The sequence below is a fragment of the Jaculus jaculus genome, chromosome 2, assembly GCF_020740685.1.
Source record: "Jaculus jaculus isolate mJacJac1 chromosome 2, mJacJac1.mat.Y.cur, whole genome shotgun sequence".
NCBI lineage: Eukaryota > Metazoa > Chordata > Mammalia > Rodentia > Dipodidae > Jaculus > Jaculus jaculus.
Window position 1 is genome coordinate 173,007,615 of NC_059103.1, and position 12,820 is coordinate 173,020,434.

Consider the following 12,820-nt stretch of genomic DNA (forward strand, 5'->3'; position numbering starts at 1 on the left):
CGGACTGCAACAGTGTCCTTGGCTAGGCAGACAGGAAAACAGGCCCCTTGGAAGGTGTGGTGGTTTGATTCAGGTGTCCCCCATAAACTTAGGTGTTCTAAATGCTAGGTTCCCAGCTGATGGAAATTGGGAATTAACATCTCCTAGAGGGAGTGTATTATTGGAGGGGTGGACTTATGGATGTTATAGTCAGTGTCCCCTTGCCAGTGTGTGGCACACTCTCCTGTTGCTATTGTCCACCTTATGTTGGCCAGGGGGTGATGTCCACCCTCTGCTCGTGCCATTGTTTTCCCCTGCCATTAAGGAGCCTCCCCTCGAGCCTGTAACCAAAATAAGCCCTTTTTTCCCACAAGCTGCTCTTGGTTGGGTGATTTCTGCCAGCTATGCAAACCTGACTGCAACAATAGGTGACTATATTCTAACCAAAGATGGTGAAGACGGTGACCCCACTTCCCCCTTCTTCCTGGTCTGGGTGAATTTTACCTGCTGGCGGGCTGGCTTGGCAGGGCTTCTGAACCTGTGCAGTGTTCATGCATCATGGACCAACTGCCCGCTTCACCCTCATTTGAGCTGACCCATCCTGGACTCTGGGTGGGGAGGCGTCCCTCCTTGGATAAGAGTCCAGATCCCACCGGGGTGACGGATTTTCCAGCTCTGGAATCCCCTCCTCCTGGAAGAGTCTGTTTCCTCTGCTTTCTTTTCCCTTAACTTTGAAATAACTTAACATTCTTTTAAATACTCTTCTGCATTTTAATTCTTTAGTTGGCTGAGAAAAATGAACCCAATACCTCTAGACAATGTCACCAGTCCATGTCCTTAGAGAATTCTTAAACCTTGAAACAATATTATGGAAATCTCTCTCTTTTTTTTTTTCTTTTCCTAACACAAGACCTTGCCCCTCCTGCTCTTCCTCTCAAACACTTGGAATTTAAGCAACCACTCCTCAGCCCCTTAGCTCATGATGGTCATGTGACCCAAGCTGCCCACCCATGGTCCTCCACCCTCATGTCACAGCCATTGTCTGCAAGAAGAGCGCGTGGCTGAACATTAGCTTCATCTCTATCATGCAACCTTGTCGGAGCTGCTACAGAAGTTTTCTTTTATCCACTATTGGTAACTGTGAGAATGGTGTGTGCTGGGAGCTGCTGGTGGCCCTTTGGCCTCAGGAGGAGAGGACAGGCTGAGAATTAGGTCAACAGAGATGAAAGAAGACAGGAGACACAGAAAATGTAAGAAAGATGATTCCTAATGTTCTTTGAACACTCTGACCCCAGTGCATCTGAAGTCCACCCCTGGAATTTGAAGTGATTTGAGCTACTTTGCTTAAATTGAGTGTTAGATATCTATAACTTACAAAATAATCCTGAATATAAAAAATGCCTTCTTTTACTAAATCAATAATCTAAAGGCATCTAAGACTATCACAGGAAAGATGAATTATTTAAACACACAAAACAATATCTTTGAGGGGAGGGGGTGGAGCATATGGAAAAAAAATCCAATTATAATACACTTGGATAAGACAAAAATGTTAGATCTTGATTTTAGGAGATTTCCAATATATTTCTTAAAGTTTAAATATATTAGTTTTAAAGTAAACAACTATGAAGAGCTAAGTCCTTACCCAGAGATAATATGTCCATATCAAGATATTACTATTTAATATATGACTCGGGGTTTAAACAACTTAAATTTAATTTAATTTTTTTGCCAATTTAAATTTAAAAATTTTTCCCACACATTGAGATTTCCATGTTTTCTTGAAATAGAAAATAATAAAAGATGACTGCAGTAGAAACTCAGTAATTCAGATGAAGGCTTGCCACATTACTTTAAAAGACTAGGTTATAAAACATTTTTAGGGAAATCATAAGGCTTTAGGGAAACATTAAAACTGGAGTCAGGCTCTAAAACAAATTTCATGTCCTGGGAGAGCAGTTATGAGGGCCCAGCCCTAATGAAAGAATAGGAGGATTTGTGATTTGTTTATAAGCTCACGCTTTTCAGTTTCTGGAAGTACTTCAGAAACAAGTTGTTTTCTGAAGAGTTTAAGTACACTCTGTGCAATATTATTTGCACTCTTTTTAAAAGTTCTTATTTTATTTTATATTTATTAGAGACAGAAAGAGGGAGATAGAGAGAAGAGAAAGAGGGAGAATGGGTGAACCAGGGCCTCCAGCTACTGCAAACAAACTCCAGAAACATGCTCCACTGTGTGTATCTGGCTTATGTGCAACCTGGAGAATCGAACATGGGTCCTTAGGCTTCATAGGTATGTGCCTTAACCGTTAAACCATCTCTCCAGCCCTTATTTACATTCTTAATTACAAAAAGTTACATCCAGGCCAGGAGTGGTAGTACCTACCTGTAATCCCAGCACTCAGGAGGCTGAGGTTAGACTGCAGCCTGGGCTATATAGTGAGATTCTGTATAAAACAATTTTGGTATGAGAAACTTAATCAAAAACCCATGGCTTTAGGGATGGGATACCTTCCAGTGAGTTGTTGGCCAGAGAGGTCGCTGTTGCTTCCAAAACATTACAGGCTATTGCCAAGGCCCTTGGTTTCCCACCAGAAACAGATGGTAAGGCCCTACTGCTGAAGAATCCACATGCCTGGGTGGCAAGGTCACTGAGAAAGCAAGCTGGGGCTGAGCTGAGAACTTTCTCCCTATAGACCAGCTGATTGAAAGCTGGAAAAAACTGCACTATATGCAGCCCTATGGGAGACAGAAGTCATCAGTGGTGAAACAGTGGATACTGGAAGCCTCTAGTGTGGCCAGATAGGCAAAATGACTGAATGGGTGCAAGAGTGGCATGTCTGTTCTGGGGGAAACCAACTGCTCTCTAATTGGACTGGAGACCCACTCTATGGGAGGGATACATACCTGGTACTGAAAACCTAATTAAAAGCCTATGGTGGGGGAGGTCATGAACCTTAGGGGTATAAAGCCTGCTCTTTTGGCGAAATGCATATATTATGCTTATCAAACTGCCCTGAAAGCACTATACTTAATGTTCATATTCATCTATGAATGCTATTCTTACTTTTGGTTAGAAAAGCTTCTCTTTTCAGATGGCAGTGACCACTGGGATGACCCAAAAGGCACCACAGTGCTGAGAAGAAGTGACAGAGGAGTGTCCAGCACTGAAACATCTCTATCACACCCTCCAAGGATCAGGGTCCACTGTGGAAAAGGTGGTGGAAAGAATGTAAGAACTAAAGGAAGGGTACCACTCCTTACAATACAACTGTCCAGATAGAAATTGGCCTTGATACCCACAACCTCACAGTGCCTAGCGCTACCTTCACAAGACCCTCATAATAGGAGAAAAAGACAATGACATCAAAATAAAAGAGAGACTAATGGAGAGAGGGAGGTAATATGATGAAAAGTGGAGTTGTGAAGGAGAAGGTGGGGGAGGGAATTATCATAGTTTATTGTCTTTAAGTATAGAAATTGTCAATAAAAATTATATGTTAGCCGGGCATGGTGGTGCATGCCTTTTTTTTGTTTTGTTTTGTTTTGTTTTTTGAGGTAGGGCCTCACTCTAGCCCAGGCTGACCTGGAATTCGCTATGGAGTCTCAGGGTGGCCTCGAATTAAAGGCATGCGAAGCCGGGCGTGGTGGCGCATGCCTTTAATCCCAGCACTCGGGAGGCAGAGGTAGGAGGATCGCCATGAGTCAGGCATGGTGGCACATGCCTTTAATCCCAGCTCTGGGGAGGCAGAGATAGGAGGATCACTGTGAGTTCAAGGGCACCCTGAGACTCTATAGTGAATTCCAGGTCAGCCTGAGCTAGAATGAAACCCTACTTTGAAAATCAAAAAAAAATATATGCATTAAAAAAAAAAAAAACATGGCTTTTAAAAGAAGACAGGCTGCAGTCCGTGCTTACAAGTAGTGGGTACACCAACATGTCCCATGGGTCCAGCACTGGTTTTGACCACCACATTACAATTTTTTTTTCACACAAGGGTTAACTCTACCAAGTAGAATGTGCATTTAAGGCTATTAACCAAGGCAGCCTTACATCAGTAGCTGTCAGAGGAAAAGACTATGCAGTAATTCTCGCACAGAAGAAAGTGCCTGACCAATTGCTGGACTCCAGGGGAACAGTGACATACTTGTTTAACTTTTAACTGAAAACAGTGGCTGTGTGACGACTGGAATGAGAGCTGACAGCTGATCCCAGGTACAAAGGGCACGCTGTGAAGCAGCTAATTGGAAATACAGATATGGCTATGAGATTCCTGTGGATAGCCTGTGTAAAAGAATGCAGAAATGAGGCCACCTGGCTGTTGTGTGATTTTAAATATTTTATTTTTATTTATTTATTTATTTGACAGAGAAAGAGGGAGAGAGAGGGAGAATGGGCGCATCAGGGCCTCCAGCCACTGCAAACGAACTCCAGATGCGTGCGCCCCCTTGTGCATCTGGCTAACGTGGGTCCTGGGGAATCGAACCTGGGTCCCTTGGCTTTGCAGGCAAACACCTTAACTGCTAAGCCATCCCTCCAGACCTGTTGTGTGATTTTAATTGAAATAGATGAAGAACAAGGTCCCCAGGTGTACAGGTGTGATCCGGTTGCTACTGTGGGTTTAAAGCCACTGCAGCAGGAGTTAAACAGAGTCAACCAGCTTCCTTGAAAAAAAGAGTGGAGAAGAAACTTGACTGGACTTTTGAACAGACTGTGGAAACTGCAGTTACATGCCTGTCCACTGCTCTATCAGTTGATTTCAAACCTTCTGAAATAGAAGCTGGAGCGGTTACAGTTGAAAAGCCTCACTTCAGGGCTCTTTCAGAAGCAGAGGGTGACGTCCACCTTGCTGCATTAGCCCAGAGAGACTAAACATTGCCATTGGTGTACAAAGCCCATGACAGAGGCCCCTGGATTGAAAAAGGAACCTGAACTGAAGTGGTATGACTCTGTATAAATAAAAACAGAAACAAAAGGGTTATGGCTAGGAAGGAGGTCACAGACCCTGGAGGGAAGACACTTCATTGTTTGGCTAACTGGACATGTTGCAACCATCAGCTTGCCCATACTTATGTTTATGCCCATAGATTAGTGCTTCTCTCATCTTTGATCAGTAAAAGTTCTTTTCTTTTCTTTTCTTTTCTTTTCTTTTTTTTTTTTTGAGGCAAGCCCACCAGACTCGCCTTTTTTTTATGTGAGAGAGCAAGAGTGAGAGATAGAGAAAGAGAGAATTGGCACACCAAGGCCTCCAGACAGTGCAATCAAACCCCAGACACATGCCCCACCTTGTGTGTATGTACAACCGTGTGCACTTGCATCACGTTGTGCGTCTGGCCTACGTGGGACCTGGGGAGCCCAACGTGGGTTCTTAGGCTTCACAGGCAAGCGCTTTAATGGCTAAGCTATCTCTCCAGCCCCAGGAAAGCTTCTTTTTGTAGGCAATAACTCAAGATATCAAAGTGCTGAGAATAAGTGATTATGGAATGCTCAGCACTAAATGAGACATCTATATCACCCTCTCCAAGTTCAGAGAACATTGTAGAAGAAAGGGCCGGAAGAATGTCAGAAACAGAGGAACAGAAGGAGCGCTGTGGAATGCTGTCTTCCAGATATGAGGTGACTGCTATGTTCAAGACCTCACTGTGACTGTTATCTGCCCAAGATCTGCCCGATATTGGGCCCATCAACATCCCATCATGGGCAATGGACAATGGACAAGGGAGCAAAAATAAAAAAAGACATAAAACAGAACAGGGACTGTCGGGCACTGCCAGGCACAGGCTGGCACCTTCAGGGAGGGGCCTGAGCTTCCAGGCAGGGCTAAGGACCCCCAGGCTACAGGAGGCCACTCCCTCTCCAAGCCCAGCACACCTGAACTTAGGCTCTGCCCATAGCCCTGTGACCTTTGGCCAGTTGCTTAGGAAACTGCTTATCAGCCCTCACACAGTCCAGCCCCCTGAGACCCTAGATCACCTCACCCCACCTGCCATTGCCTATGCACTAGAATGAATGTCCCCATATGCTAATTAGGCATCAGAAATGAACTTGGTACGTCCAATCACCTCAGGACCCTTTCCCCCACCCTCAGATGCTTATAAACCCATTTCACTGACAATAAACTGAGAGAGCTGTTCAACTTTCTCCCGGGAGTGTCAGGCGCACGCCCACCCCGGTTGCCTGGATGCCTTCTGGGGGCAGGGGGGGGGACTGCAGCCAGCCCCGGAACAAGAATCCAGGAACCCACAAGAGACTTGGAAAGCAGATAGGGTTCAATGGAAGGGTGCAGGGAGAGGTAAGAGAAGGCAATAGGAGAGCATTGTCATCAAAATGTCAAATAAGAAATAAAAATGTTATAGCCACAACTACGTTAGCCCAAATGTTTAATAAACATTAACAATGCAAATTCTAGCCCAATGACTGTGTAAATATCCAAATTTCAGAGTTGACATTTGTTCACATAATTACGAAATTCAATTGCCCTATGCCTGTGTCAGATAATGACATTTAGACCAGTGCTGCCCCTAATTAAAAGAAAAAGTCAGAGAAGTCATAATCACTTCAAACGAAGAGCACAAACTCTATGTTGAGCTTTACCTTTAAGTCTCAGTGAAAAACAGACAGGACTTTTACTAGCTTTAGGCAACCTGAAAATTCATAACTAAAATCTCAATTATTTTCATATTTCCCATGAATAGCACTTACAGCAAAAGATCTCATTAGCATACCAAGCACGCAGAAGCAAGATGAACAAGCTTCAATCAAAACAAGAAAGTCAAAGACATTGCAATTTTCTTTCTTAAATAAGAGCTTTTCACAACTAAATCTAAGATTGAGAAAAAGAAAAAAACGTTATTTTCAGGCCTTTTTGTTGAGATAGGATCTGATGTAGCCCAGGCTGCCCTCAAACCCACCATGTGGCCCAAGGAAAACCTTGAACTTCTGTTCTGCTTGCTGAGATCACAGGCATATATAATAAACATGTAACCCCAAATCAAGTTTATGAGTTGCTGGTAATAAAACCCAAGGTTTGTTGGGCGTGGTGGCGCACGCCTTTAATCCCAGCACTTGGGAGGCAGAGGTCGGAGGATCGTCATGAGTTCGAGGCCACCCTGAGACTACATAGTAAATTCCAGGTCAGCCTGGGCTAGAGTGAGACCCTACCTCAAAAAATAAATAAGTAAATAAATAAACAAATCCCAAGGTTTTATGAATTCTAGGCAAGCACTCTACCATGTCCCCACTTTAACCACACATTTTTATTAATGTGATATTAAATCTTCGAAAAACACATATACAGGAACTACTTTTTACAATTTTAAAGAATCTAGGGCTGGAGAGATGGCTTAGCGGTTAAGCGCTTGCCTGTGAAGCCTAAGGACCCCGGTTCGAGGCTCGGTTCTCCAGGTCCCACGTTAGCCAGATGCACAAGGGGGCGCACGCGTCTGGAGTTCGTTTGCAGAGGCTGGAAGCCCTGGCGCACCCATTCTCTCTCTCTCCCTCTATCTGTCTTTCTCTCTGTGTCTGTAGCTCTCAAATAAATAAATTAAAAAAAAAAAAGAATCTAAATCAGGTTGGAGTGATGGCTTAGCAGTTAAGGTGTTTGCCTGTAAAGCTTAAGGACCCAGGTTCAATTCTCTAGGACCCACGTATGCCAGATGCACAAGGTGGTGCATGCATCTGAAGTTCATTTGCAATGGCTAGAAGCCCTGGTGTGCCCATTCTCTCCCTCTCTTTCTCTCTCTAACAAATAAATAATTAAATAAAATATTTTAAGAAAAGAATCTAAATCATCTTCATGAGATATACTTATTAAGTTTTGTTGGGTACTTTAATATTAGACAGAATGCAAATTGGTAGTACTCCCATCACTTATTTCTACTCTTGTGTCCCCTCTTGAGAGGGTCCCCTCATTCACTGTTGGCAGGAGTGTCAACCAGTACAGCCACTATGGATATCAGTAAGGAGGTTTCTCAAAACTCTTAAGACTAAATCTACCATTTGGCCCAGCAATACTCCTCCTGAGCATACACCCTAAAGCCTCTCAACTTTACAACAGAGACACTTGCTCAGCCATGTTTGTTCCTGCTCTATTCAAAACAGCTAGAAAATGGAATCAGCTTACATGTCCATCAACTAATGACTGGATGATGAAGATCTCTATTCAAAGATATCTTAAAGAATGTTTCTCGAGGGAGTTACCATGGGATATTTTTTTATAATCATGGAAAATGTTAATAAAAATTAAAAAAATAAATAAATAAAAAGAAAAAAAGGCTGATAGGAAGGGGGATATGATCAAACTACAATATGTTCATATATTAAAGTTCTTGATTAAAAATAAAATAAAATAAATACATGTTTTGCCAGGCCAAAAAAAAAAAAAAGAATGTTTCTCAGAGCCAGGCATGGTGGCACACACCTTTAATCCCAGCACTCAGGCGGCAGAGGTAGGAGGATCACCGTGAGTTCGAGGCCACCCTGAGACTCCATAGTGAATTCCAGGTCAGCCTGGACTAGAGTGAGACCCTACCTCGAAAAAAAAAAAAAGAATGTTTCTCAGGGCCTTAAGTGATGGCTTAGTGGTTAAGGCACTTGCTTTTGAAGCATAAGGACCCAGGTTTGATTCCCCAGTGCGCACACAAGCCAGATATACAAGGGGACACATGCATCTGGAGTTCCACTGCATCTGCAGTGGCTGGAGACCCTGGCATGCCCATTCTCCATTTGCCTCTCTCTGTCTGATAAATAAATAAAATATATGTTTAAAAAATGCTTCCTGCCAGGCATGGTGGCGCATGCCTTTAATCCCAGCACTCAGGAGGCAGAGGTAGGAGGATCGCTGTGAGTTCAAGGCCACCCTGAGACACCATAGTGAATTCCAGGTCAGCCTGGGCTAGACTGAGACCCTACCTTGAAAAAGCAAAAAGAAAAAAAAAGCTTCCCCAAAAGTTAACTCATTAAGCTAAAATTCATCCCAGAGTGCTTAGTTTGACAGAAAGAAAAGCTGGAGATATAAGAGCATAGCTAGAAAACTGATGAGAAAAATTGTCAAAAGCATAGTTTTCTTTTTCTTTCTCTCATGTTGTTTTTTTTTTTTTATTAGAACCTTTGTTGTATGACAACTCAGGTGTTGGTCTCATTCCCCTCCTCTCCAGCCCCATTCCACTGAGCTCTCCTCAGCGTGGGGCTAGTCACCATGGGGTTGTGGGTTATGGGTTGTGACAGCCGCAGTCAGTCATTGTGAGGTGGAGCAATGCCTCTGGATACTCACTCCTGCTTCCCACCCTGTGGCTCTTTCCGCCCCCTCTTCCATGATGTTCTCTGAGTCTTGGCAGGTATGTTAAGCTGTCAGCAACTTCTGGATTTTTGCTTGGATGCATTTTAAGAGTCCTTGGTGTCTATCATCATCTTCCTGGCACAGGTTGTCCGGCTCAGTGTTAAATCAGCACTCTTGCTCATCTTGCCAATTCTTCTGGGGTGTCATCTGGGCCCTGGCTGATGTGCAAGATATGGCTCATCTCATGCTAGGGTGTCAGCTATCTTTTCTTCTCATGTTGGTGGATTTTGGTTCTCTCTGGCTTTTGCTGCCTTCTGTAAAAGAGAAAACAGATCCTCCAACAGACAGTGAGACAGTGAGAGCAGCGTGGATTAAAGGAGTAGGCATAGTTAATTAAGAGAGATTTTGATGGATGTAGCTTCTCTTTTGGCCAAAGACTAGTGGGTGCTTCTCACTTGAGGCCATGACCTTCATCTCCATAGGATTGTGACTTGGTTCCCAATACCAGCTGAGTCCCTTCCCATTGAGCGGGTCTCTCTCTTTTTTTTTTTTTTTTTTTTTTTGTTGTTGTTGTTGTTTTTCAAGATAGGGTCTCACTGTAGTCCAGGCTGACCTGGAATTCACTATGAAGCCTAAGGGTGGCCTTGAACTCATGGTGAGCCTCCTACCTCTGCCTCCTGAGTGCTGGGATTAAAGGCATGTGCTACCATGCCCGGCTTCAGTGGGTCTCTTAACCAAGCATAGAGCCATTGGTTACCCACCTAGGCTAGGTGCCACTATTGCACAGGTGTGTACATTTTATCTGGCTGGTTGATTTTGATATCTGGCAGTATCCCCTGCTTATTCATAACGTTGGTGGCCATCTTCCACCAGCAGCTCACGTAATAATTTCCAGTACTATGAGGACTAGCCATCAGGAAGCTGGTTTCCTCCCAGATTCCAGATGATCTCTGATGTTCTGTTGGCAGTTTGTGGTGTTTTCATCAATAGTATCTTACCTTTTAGCTCAGGTGGGTAATCAAGTGTTTTGACCGAAGCCTGCCTTGTTTTGGGGACCTCATAGGTCTCTCCAACAAATAGCTCTCTATGGGTGTAACCCATTTCTAGTACTGGGAGTTACAAGCTAGAACCAGTGGTTTTAGGATTAGGCTTCTACCCACCCTCTCCAGGGGCTCTCTGCCCCAGAAATTCCCCTACACTCCTACTGAGGGTTATATCTTTTAGTTTGCTGTCCAGAAGAAAGATTTCTGTGGTAATAACTCACATTGGCTTTAGTTTTGTGTGTATCTCCCACACACACACACACACACACACCCTTCCTTTCTCCTCCATCCACAACCTTCCCTCCTCTTATCTGTCCCTTGGTTTGAGACCACACATGAGGGAGAACATTGGGCATTTGTCTTTCTGTGCTTGTGTGAGCTCACTTAGTGTCATTTTTTTTCTCCAAGTCCATCCATTTTTTTGCAAATTTCATTGTTTTATTTTTTCCTTGCCTCTGAGTAGACTTCCATTGTGTATCACATCTTTATTAGCCATTTATCTGTTGATGGGCACCTGGGCTGATTCCAGATCCTACTTATTGTGACTAGAGCAGCTACAAACATGGCTAGCAAGTGTCTCTGAAGCAAAGAGTAGAGTCTTTAGGGCATATTCCCAGGAGTGGGACAGCTGGCTCAAATGGTAGGTCTACTTTCAGCTTCTTGAGGAGTCTGCATACTGATTTCCATTGTGGTTGTGCAAGTTTGCACTCCATCAGCAGTGGATGAGGGTTCATCCTTCTCCACATCCCTGCCAGCATTTTTCGTCACTTGATTTTTTTTGTTACTTATTTTTATTTATTTGAGAGCAACAGACAGAGAAAGAGACAAAGAGACAGAGAGAATGGGCACACCAGGGCCTCCAGCCACTGCAAACAAACTGTAGATGCATGTGCCACCTTGTGCATCTGGCTCTCATGGGTACTGGGGAATTGAGCTTTGAACCAGGGTCCTTAGGCTTCACAAGCAAGCGCTTAACAGCTAAGCCATCTCTCCAACCCTGTTACTTGATTTTTTGATGGTTGCCATTCTGATTGAGATGAGATTATATCACAAAGGATTTTAATCTGCATGTCCCTGATTGCTAGGGATGTTGAACACCATTTTATGTGTTTATTGGCCATTTAAATTTCTTCCTTTGAGAACTCTTTGTTCAATTCCTTTCCACATTTTTTGAGTGGGTTGTTTGACTCTTTATTGTTTAGTTCTTTGAGTTCTTTATAAATTCTAGATATCAGACCTCTGCCAGATGTATAGCTGGCAAAGATTTTCTCCCATTCTGTAGGTTGTTATTGACTCTGTTGATGGTTAGCTTATCTGTATAATAGCTTTTGAGTTTCATGATATCCCATTGGTTGAGTGTTTGTCTAATTGCCTGAGCTACTGGGGTGAGGTTCAGAAAGTCTTGTCCTACACCTATATCTTAGAGTATTCTGCCTATTTTTTCTTCTAGTTGTTTTAGAGTTTCAGGTCCTTATAGCGAGGTCCCTAATCCATGTGGAGTTGACTTTTGCTCAGGGTGAGAGAAGACTGCCCAGGTTTGTTATTCTACATGTGGCTATGCAGTCTTAGCAGCAGCATTTGTTGAAAATGCTGACCTCCCTCCAGAAAGCATTTTTGGCCACTTTGTCAAATATCAGGTAACTATAGTTGGAAGAACTTACACCTGGATCTTTTATTCTAATCCATTAATCCATGTGTCTGCTTTGATCCCAGTACAATGTTGTTTTTATTACTAAGGCTTTCTAGTATGTCTTGAAATCAGGTATAGTGATGCCACCAGAGGCATTCCTGTTGCTGAGAATACTTTTGGCTCTCTGAGGCCTTTTGTGCTTCCACATGAATTTTGTGACTATTTTTTTATAATTCCATAAAGAATGCTGCAGGAATTTTGATTGGGATTACATTGAATTTGTATAATGCTTTTGGTAGGATGGCCATTTTCACAATATTAATTCTGATCCATGAGCATGCCTTCTTCCATTGCTTTCTTCAGAGTTATTATACTTTCATTGTTTAGGTCTTTTACTTCCTTGGTTAGAGATATTCCAAGATATTTCCTTTTCTTAGTAGCTATTGTAAATGGGATTGCTTTACTGATTTCTTTCTCTATATGTTTGTCATTGGTATAGACAAATGCCACTGATTTTTGTGTGTTGATTTTGTGTCTGCCACTTTAAATACCATGGTTTGTTGTTTGTAAGTATAGAAGTTGTCAATAAAAAATACATATATATTAAAAAAAGAGTATCATTTCCTGAAGTTTTTTGGTACAGTCTTTTGAATAACATCATCAGGAATCGTGTCATCTGCAAACAAGGCTGGTTTGGCCTCTACCTTTCCAAGTTCTTTCTCTTCCCTTGTTGCCTGAGCCAAGACTTCAAGTCCTATTTTGAAAAGCAATGGTGAGAGTGGGAACCCCTGTCTTATTCCTGACCTTAGCAGGAAAGCTTTGAGTCTTTCCCATTTAGAGTGATATGACCCTTAGGTCTGGCATATATGGCCCATATTATGTTGAAATAT

The 12,820-nt window shown here is 42.9% G+C and overlaps 1 protein-coding gene and 1 pseudogene across 1 annotated transcript in view; one reads left to right on the forward strand and one right to left on the reverse strand.

Moving 5' to 3' along the window:
• Ncald (neurocalcin delta) overlaps window positions 1-12,820 on the reverse strand; it is a 538,037-nt gene that overhangs the window by 495,942 nt on the left and 29,275 nt on the right. The window lies entirely within an intron of this gene.
• On the forward strand, window positions 3,918-4,852 carry LOC123458708 (annotated as a pseudogene).